Consider the following 8,292-nt stretch of genomic DNA (forward strand, 5'->3'; position numbering starts at 1 on the left):
AGCCGATTTGGCTGGAGTTCCTCAATTGGTTCCAATTTCCAGAAGCTATTGCGGCCCTTGACATTCATAGCTTCTTAGTTCGTGCTTGGAATCATAAGATGAGTTCTCAGCTGGATTGCTATTGGAGGGAGGGTATTATTGGCATTTTATGGGCGATTTGGTCTCATCGGAACTCTTGCATTTTTGATAATGCGCGCTTTGAGCACAGACAGGTCGTTCGGATTATAAAGGTGTCCTTCAAAGAAATTGAGAATAATTTTAAACTTGGACATATGGATAACTCTTGGAAAGAATATACTATTCTTCGGGCAATCGGAGTTGCGTCGCACGCTGCTCCGCCGATGGACTTCCTTTCGGTTCATTGGTGGCCTCCGGTCTCACCTTGGATCAAGGTTAATACGGATGGATCCACGATGGGCTCCCCTGGAAACATAGCTGCTGGTGGTGTCTTCCGTGACAATTTTAATTGGGTCCGTGGCTGCTTCCATTTTAAAGGGGGTGTGGGGTTTGCTTTTGAAGCTGAGCTTCTCGCCGTTATCAAGGCCATCTTCATTGCTCATGATCGGGGATGGCATCATCTTTGGGTTGAGTCGGACTCCATGTATATTGTTCATTTACTTTCGGAGAGGTCAACGACTGTTCCTTGGAGATTTGTGGCTTCATGGAACAAAATTCTGAGCTTACTTCCTGAGTTCCATCTTCAAGTCTCTAATATCTATAGAGAAGGCAATAAACCCGCGGATATTATGGCTAATTATGCGCGGGAGGAAGGGTGGTGGCCTCATGCCATTGACGAAATTAAGATTGCTGTGAATCTTGATATGGCTACTCATAGCCATATCCGGAGAAGGTGATAATTGCTGCCTTGCGCTTATGTTTAACGTGGTTTTTCTTTGGTGCTCTTGTTGGCTGTTTGGTTGTCCGACTGCTTTGGTTAGGGAGGATGTTTTTGTTGCGTCGTCGGATCCTTCGCTTTGTTTTGACTGTTGCTCAGTCTGACTTAGTCTCGATCTTGAGGGACTGATCTGGCTGTGCGGTTCTGATTTGGGTCGGAGGTTTGACAGCTCGGTTTTGATAGAGATGAAGCTCGGCTTCTCTGGACTTCAGCAACGCTGAATCAGCTCTGGACTTTGATCTGCTGCTCTGGTCTTGATCTTTTCTGGTGTGCGGCTGCTGTGGTGTTCGTTGGTGCGGAGGTCGGCTATCTGAGCAATCGGACCAACTATTGGCCTGATGTCGGGAACAGCTCGGGCGGTGGTTTTGGCCTTGGTTGCGGTGGGGTTTGGCGATGGTGGAGCTCTTCTTCGGAGATAGGCAGAGCTAGGGTCGGCTGTGCTCGCGGGTTTATGTTTATTTTTTTTTTCTCTTCTCCTGTTGGAGTTTTTATGTTCTCTGGGAGCCGGGATTATTTAGGGGCGATGGTTCGGCCGGAGCTTCTGATATTTTCCCAACTCAGCTCTTTAAACTTCTTTTTAACGAGTACTCTTTTTCCTCGTCTTGAGGTTTTAATGAGGTTCGGCCCTTAGTTTACTCTCTTGTGCTCTCAAGGGTTTTTTGTGTTTTGTTGTTCTTTCTCTTCTAATAAAATCCTAATTTAATAATTATTTTTGAATTTTCAGTTTATTTATTTATTTCTAGTTTATTTATTTTCTGAATTTTCAGTTTATTTATTTATTTTCGAACTTGAAGTTTATTTATTTTCTAAAAAAATTATTTTCCAGTTTTTAATTTATTTATTTATTTATTTTCGAAATTTCAGTTTATTAATTTCCAGTTTATTTATTTTCTGAATTTTTAGTTTATTTATTTATTTATTTTCGAATTTTCAGTTTATTTAATTAAAGAGTAAAGAAAGAAAGAAAGAAATAGTTTATAAAAAAAAAGAACACTTTAATAAGTCAAGGCATTGTTCTAATGAAAGATTAGTAAAAGTAATCAAAATATATTAACACTACCCTTTTAGTCTTTTACACCACTTTTACACCACCTTTTTCAACTTTCTTAGTTTCTGTGCCGACTATCAAATGGGTAGTTGATTGGTGGACGGAGGGAGTATGTGTGATCGATGCGCTCAATGTATTTAATATGAACTCATTAGAAATTTTAAGAATTTAGTACAAATGTGTTGCATAAGTTTTATTTACTGATTTTGAGCATATTTGATATGGGTTGCACAAATTTTTGCTTGTGCACGAATTCATGAGTTTTTTGCTTGTGCACGAATTCATGACTTCCACACTATGCCAAAAGATAAAGGGAGATTTATTGCTCTAAGTGAAAAAGCATAACTTGAGAAAGGAAGGTCTGCACACAAAAACAAAAATGGAACAATGAATTTGCTTGAATTGAAGAAGTTAAATCCCTACTGAAAATAAAGGGAGAAGATGAAGTGGGTGTGCTAGTACTGAAGAAGATAGGTCGGTATGACTGGAACCAAGTTTTAAGCTACTTATCCAGAAATCCTTACCTCCACACCGTATGCCCCACTACAACCTTTAAAAGACCCTTTGATGAATTATACCAATTTGAACACTTGCTATGAATCCGTGATCAAGCCTATAGGTGACCTAATGCAGCATAGTATGAGAGTATACACTTAGCCATACACTTGAGTGTGTGAGAGAAACTGCTATCTCTACATATGATTTTTCTGCTCAATGGTTTGCGGTATGACATTACGGATGATGCATGCATGTTTGATCTGAACTGATAACTGTGCAGTTTCGTGTCTTGAGTCTTTATTTCTTTTCTTTCTTCTCTTTTCGTCAGTGTCTTTTGTGAATCCATCTGCATACTTGAGGGCAAGTATGGTTTAAGTGTGTAGGTGTGATGCGTCTTCGACTTTTGGGCCATTTGGCCCTATTTTTCTCTTTCTTTTGTTTTGTTTTAGTCGTCTTGGGGAGAAAACAGGTATTCAGGAGGATGAACCTCGGAAAAGGGCATATGCACGAAATATGGTCAGAATGGGCATTACCGGAACAAAACTATCCGAACTTCCAGAAGTGAAACTTATCAGGAAGAGAGCTCGGCGAAGTACCCCTCAGAACCATTCGAGGTGCGGGAATCTCCGAAGTGTACCACCTTGTGTAAGGCTAACCGAAGGAAGCAGTTGGTAAGGCTATAACAGCAGTCGCAGTCAGCACAGATGAACTATACATGAACCAGGAAGAGAGCTCGACGAAGTACCCCTCAGAACCATTCGAGGCGCGGGAACGTTCGAAGTGTACCACCTGGTATGAGGCCAACCGAAGAAAGAAGCTAGTATGACCATTCCCGTCAACAGCAGTCAGCAGCTGGAGCTATATATGGAAAGACGTGTGGAGGAGATTGCCCGGAAGATTCTGGTGAATTCTAGCAATGGAAGGATCTGGAATAATGTGGAATCAACCCCAAATCCGCTAGAGATCCATTATCTATCAAATCAAATCAATGATCAAGCTAAATATGGAAGGAAATAATCTGCCAGATTTGGTCTGCCGACTAGGGTTTACCGAATTGCTATATAAACTTCAGCATGTGTGGCTGGCAGAGGGCAGTTTTAGGGGGATGAACGAATTTTTACACTTACACATCAGTTTTTAGTGCTCTTCTAGACTTAGACTTTTGTTAGTTCACCAAGAAAATAATTTACTTTGTCATTTTACATTTTTCGCACCAAACACTTTATTTGTTTTTCGTATTTCAATTCCGTTGTGACGAACAAAGCCAAGGTTGTTGCCTTAGGTATTTTTATATCAAGTATTTCAAATTTCCTTTCATTCATGTGTTCATTTTATTTTGCATTTACGTTTTTCAATATGTGTGAGTAGTCCCCTTGGTGAGGTTTAAGGGGTGGAAATAATTGTTGTCAATATGTAAACATTCGTGAGGCATTTGTTCTTTCGGTTGAGTCTCGTGGTTCCAGAAGGATCTGTTCGAAACCATGGACAGTAGGGGCCTAACGGGTGATCTCCGTTCGGTAAAATGCTGTCCGTGTGAAGCAAAGGCCAGGGTATACCAGGGCGTTACAACCGGTAAACCCACGACCGAGTAGCTGAGCAGCGTCAACAAAAGGCGTTGTAGATTCGGAAGGTGGGGAAAGGATTGATGGGATACACTGTTAATGAGCCCATGTTTGTGCTCATTTTTCTTGTGTGTTTTAGGTCTAGATAGAGTCCTTTTCCATCGTTTTGCTAGAGTTTGTCGCCTGGGAGGGCGTTGTTCCAGGGCAGGCCCGTTCTTTGGGCAGAAGGTGCTTTTAAGGCATAATGCCGGTGCCAGGGCAGAGGAGTCGGCCAGGGCAGAGAAGTCAAGCTGCCAGGGCAGAGGAGTCGGCCAGGGCAAAGAAGTCAAGCTGCCAGAGGAATCAACTTCGACCAGAGGGATCCTCCGAACAGGGGAGTCAACCGAGCAGCGGAATCAGCTGGGCAGAAAGTACAGACGGGGCAGAGAAGAAGAGTGCAGAGGATGTAGAGAAGGAAAAATATCCAAAACCATATCTCTTGAGGTTTGGATAAGAACAAATCAACCTCCAGATCATGATGCAATCTCGGGCAGAAGGAGCCCTAATTCCAGCCCACTCATTTTGGGCCCAGCCTGTGTAGCCCTAACTCATGCCTATAAATACCACATAGCTGTGAACCATTCAGAAGGAGGATAGGTAGAAGGGAAGGACGGATTTTTGGAGGCACCAATTCAGAGACCACTGCTGTAGTTTTACTTTCCATAGTTAGGTAGAAGTAGTCGCCCCTTATGGGCTTAGCAGTTTAATTTTCTGTTCATATTTTCTGCGGCACTTTTGGCCGTAAGTACCTTTTTACTTCAAGTAAGTTTCTATTTCAGTTTTTACTTTATGTTTTCCTTTATGTCTTTTGCCTTTGTTATTTATTTTATGGTTGGCTAAGTTTTATATTCTGATTTGGGCAAGATGATCTAAGCATGAATGAATAAACTCGAGAGGTCTAATTTGAGCATAATAACTGTACGAGCATATTCTCGATACACTAGGTTTGATTCCAAAAAGGTTGTAACAACTTGGTTAATTAATTGGTCACTAGTTAACTAGGGAGTTCTGGCCACAAGTAATACTTTGGGCAAAAGGCGAGTTGCCATCGACCTCCAAAATAGTACAACGAGTGTTGGAGCCGTGACTACTGTGAAATATCGGCGTAAGAGTCAAGTGGGTCTATCTAGTTCTTAAAGCATTATGGGCAAAGCACAACTAGCGATAGACCATCGCAGAGAGCGTGGATGTTGCCCGGGGTAGTTGATTTCCATTAGCTGACCCTTCTAAGGGATCATAAACTGAAAGGATAGATTGGGCGAGGGGTTTTTGCGTGCGTGACGAGTGACAATAGGGGCGCAACAATTCTTATGCCTATAACCACTTGTATGCGAGTATAGTGATTAATCTTTGCACCAATGATCTAGTGTCTAGTTCATGTTTAGTGATTCAAACCCAAGTCAGAATTGTTTTGTTATTTGATTTATTTACCTTTGTTATTTCAGTTTAAGTTGGAAACCCCGTTCTGCCCATAAGCTCGTTGTGGGCAGAACACTGCAGAATACAAACCCTTTTTAGTGACAACCTTGCAGGAGGAGTTACTGCTCAGTTCCCTGTGGATTCGACTCTGGACTTACCACTAGCTAGTCTAGTTGTGGGCACAGGATATTTTATTTGCACGAAGCTCAAACGACAGCTTTGTCAAATTGGCGTCGTTGTCGGGGAACTGAGTGCGCTAGTAATTTCTTTTGCGAAATTTTGTGTGAGTTTTGCCTTAACGTTTGTGTATGAGTTGTACTAGGAGTGCAGGTCACAAGGAGCTATTATTGTTTGATCCCGAGATCGAAAGGACCGCACACCGAAACAATGGAGAACGACGTTGGGCAGAACAAGAGACACAACTGAACAGGAACCAAGAGGGTGATATGGCCGGAGAAGACAATCCAGCCGATAGGACCCTTCGGGAGATGATGTTCCCAAACAATCTGAACCTCCGACCTATGGGCATAGTGTTGCCCAATATCACTGGGAATTGGGAGTTGAAGCACACCCTGATCCAGATATTGCCCAAATACAGTGATATGCCCGGAGAGGACCCTATACGGCACTTGCAAGATTTCGAGATGGCTTGTGGAACCATCCGCACCGCATCTCCTGCCCATACTGAGTACATCCGACTCCTTACTTTTCCGTTCTCTCTTCAAGAGGGAGCGAGGGATTGGTTGTACGTTTTGCCCAAAAGCAACATTACGACCTGGCAGCAGTTGCAGCAGAAGTTTCTCGAAAGGTTCTTCCCAGTCAGCCGGATCCAAAGCCTTAGGACCAGAATAAGCAACATCAAGATGGGGGATGGAGAGATCTTATATGACTACTGGGGAAGATTCAAACGAATGCTAGCCAAATGCCCACAACATCAAATACCAGCCCACGATCTTGTTCGATACTTTGTGGGAGGACTTCGAAGGCAAGAAAGGCAATGGTTGCATGCTGCATGTGGAGGATCCATTTTGAACAAATCGGGAGCAGAGGCATTCGAACTTATAGCTAATATGGCGGAGGACTCAAGGGATGAAGAAGGCACAATAGAGAGAATGTCACCACCAGAACCATCGTCTGCCCAAGACGATAAGATTGACAAGCTGTGCAGTGCCTTGGAGAAGTTCATGAGCAACCAAATTCCTTTGATCAAGAAGCCGGTTGAAGCATGCCAACTTTGTATGGCATACACCCATGCAACGGACGAATGCCCTCAACTCTTTGAGGATGAGGAAGAAGTCTATGCTTTGGGACAGCTGGGAAGCAACAATGGAGGATATGGCCAGAAGCTCTTTGAGCCCTACAGACAGCAATGCCCACAACAGCCTTCACAGGCAAGAGGGGCTTCCTTGGCAGAACTTGTGCACATGATGGCACAAGAAAGCATGAAATTCCAGCAAGAAACCGAAAAGTTCATGATGGAGACAAGGGGAGGAATGCAAAATATCAATGCCCAGTTATCCCATCTTGCCCAAACGATCGCTCGGATTGAAAAGAAGCAGGGCAAGCTTCCTGCCCAGATGGAGGTTAAGGAGGTGAATGCTGTGATGCTGATGGATGGGGAAGATATCCTGCCCCAGAAAGCACTTCTCGACCAAATGGATGTTATGACCCAAGAAAGCCTGACAAAGGACTATGCCCAGAACGAGGATATGGAGGAAGCTGCTGGAATGATGGATACCCTAAAGGAGGAAGTGGGATACACAGAAGCCCTTAATATTCTCACCATGGGACCAAAGGACAAGTTGGTGTCATCACCCGAGAAAGCACCCAAGCTCGAATTGAAGAATCTGCCCAAGCACCTGAAGTACATCTGTCTGGGCGAGAATGAGACTTTGCCCCAGATCATCAGTTTGGAGTTAAGCCCAACAGGGGAGGAGCAAGTCCGAGAGATTTTGGGCACATATGAGGAGACAATCGGTTGGACCCTAGCGGACATCAAGGGCATAAGCCAGACTGTGTGCATGCATCATATTCTCATGGAGGAGGATGACGCTCCAGTTCGTGAACGAAAGCTCAATCCAGCCGTGAAAGATGTGGTAATGAAGAGACCCTTGAAACCCCCTCTTGGGCATAACCCTCCTATGGTTTTGTTTTGTTTTGTTTTGAGTCCGTTTCGTCTCTACCTTCTTTCTTGTTTTTGTTTTTATTTTCGTAGTGTCTGTTCTTCGACCTCCTCTACGCACCCACTTTGCCCAAAGCAAAGTGTGTGTGTGGAGAGGGTCACCCTTTTTGTTTTCATTTGTTGTTGGTATTCCTCCTTCTAACACCCTTTGCCTAAGGCAAAGTGTGTGAGTGGGGAGGAATACCTGTTTTTTACGTGTTTTGTTTGTGTTTCAGCATGGTTCTCCCGAAGGACGTGTGCATCAAGGGCAAGAGAGTTAGATTCACCACCCCTGAAGAGGTTATGCCCACAAGCAAGCTTTCAGCCATCTGCCCCAGCAAGTAAGAACAAGGAAAAGTCAGAGAGCCCTGCCCCTTTCAGAGCAAGTAATGATACTCGTATGGGCATAACAGAAGCCATGATGATGGAGATCAGAAAAGCACTCTTTGCCTACTTTGCGAGCAGTGGATTCAGGTGACCACCTGAACTCTGTTCTGGGCATAACCCTCCCTAGGTCTTAGTTTCTTTTTACTTTTCGTTTTGAGTCTATTTTTCGACCCCCTCTACACACCTACTTTGCCCAAGGCAAAGTGTGTGTGTGGGGTGGGCCGAGCGTCGTTTCTTTGTCCTGTGGTTAGCCTTTCGATTTGCAATCAATTATGCATGATTA

Source organism: Salvia miltiorrhiza, chromosome 8 (assembly GCF_028751815.1).
Source record: "Salvia miltiorrhiza cultivar Shanhuang (shh) chromosome 8, IMPLAD_Smil_shh, whole genome shotgun sequence".
NCBI classification, from domain to species: domain Eukaryota; kingdom Viridiplantae; phylum Streptophyta; class Magnoliopsida; order Lamiales; family Lamiaceae; genus Salvia; species Salvia miltiorrhiza.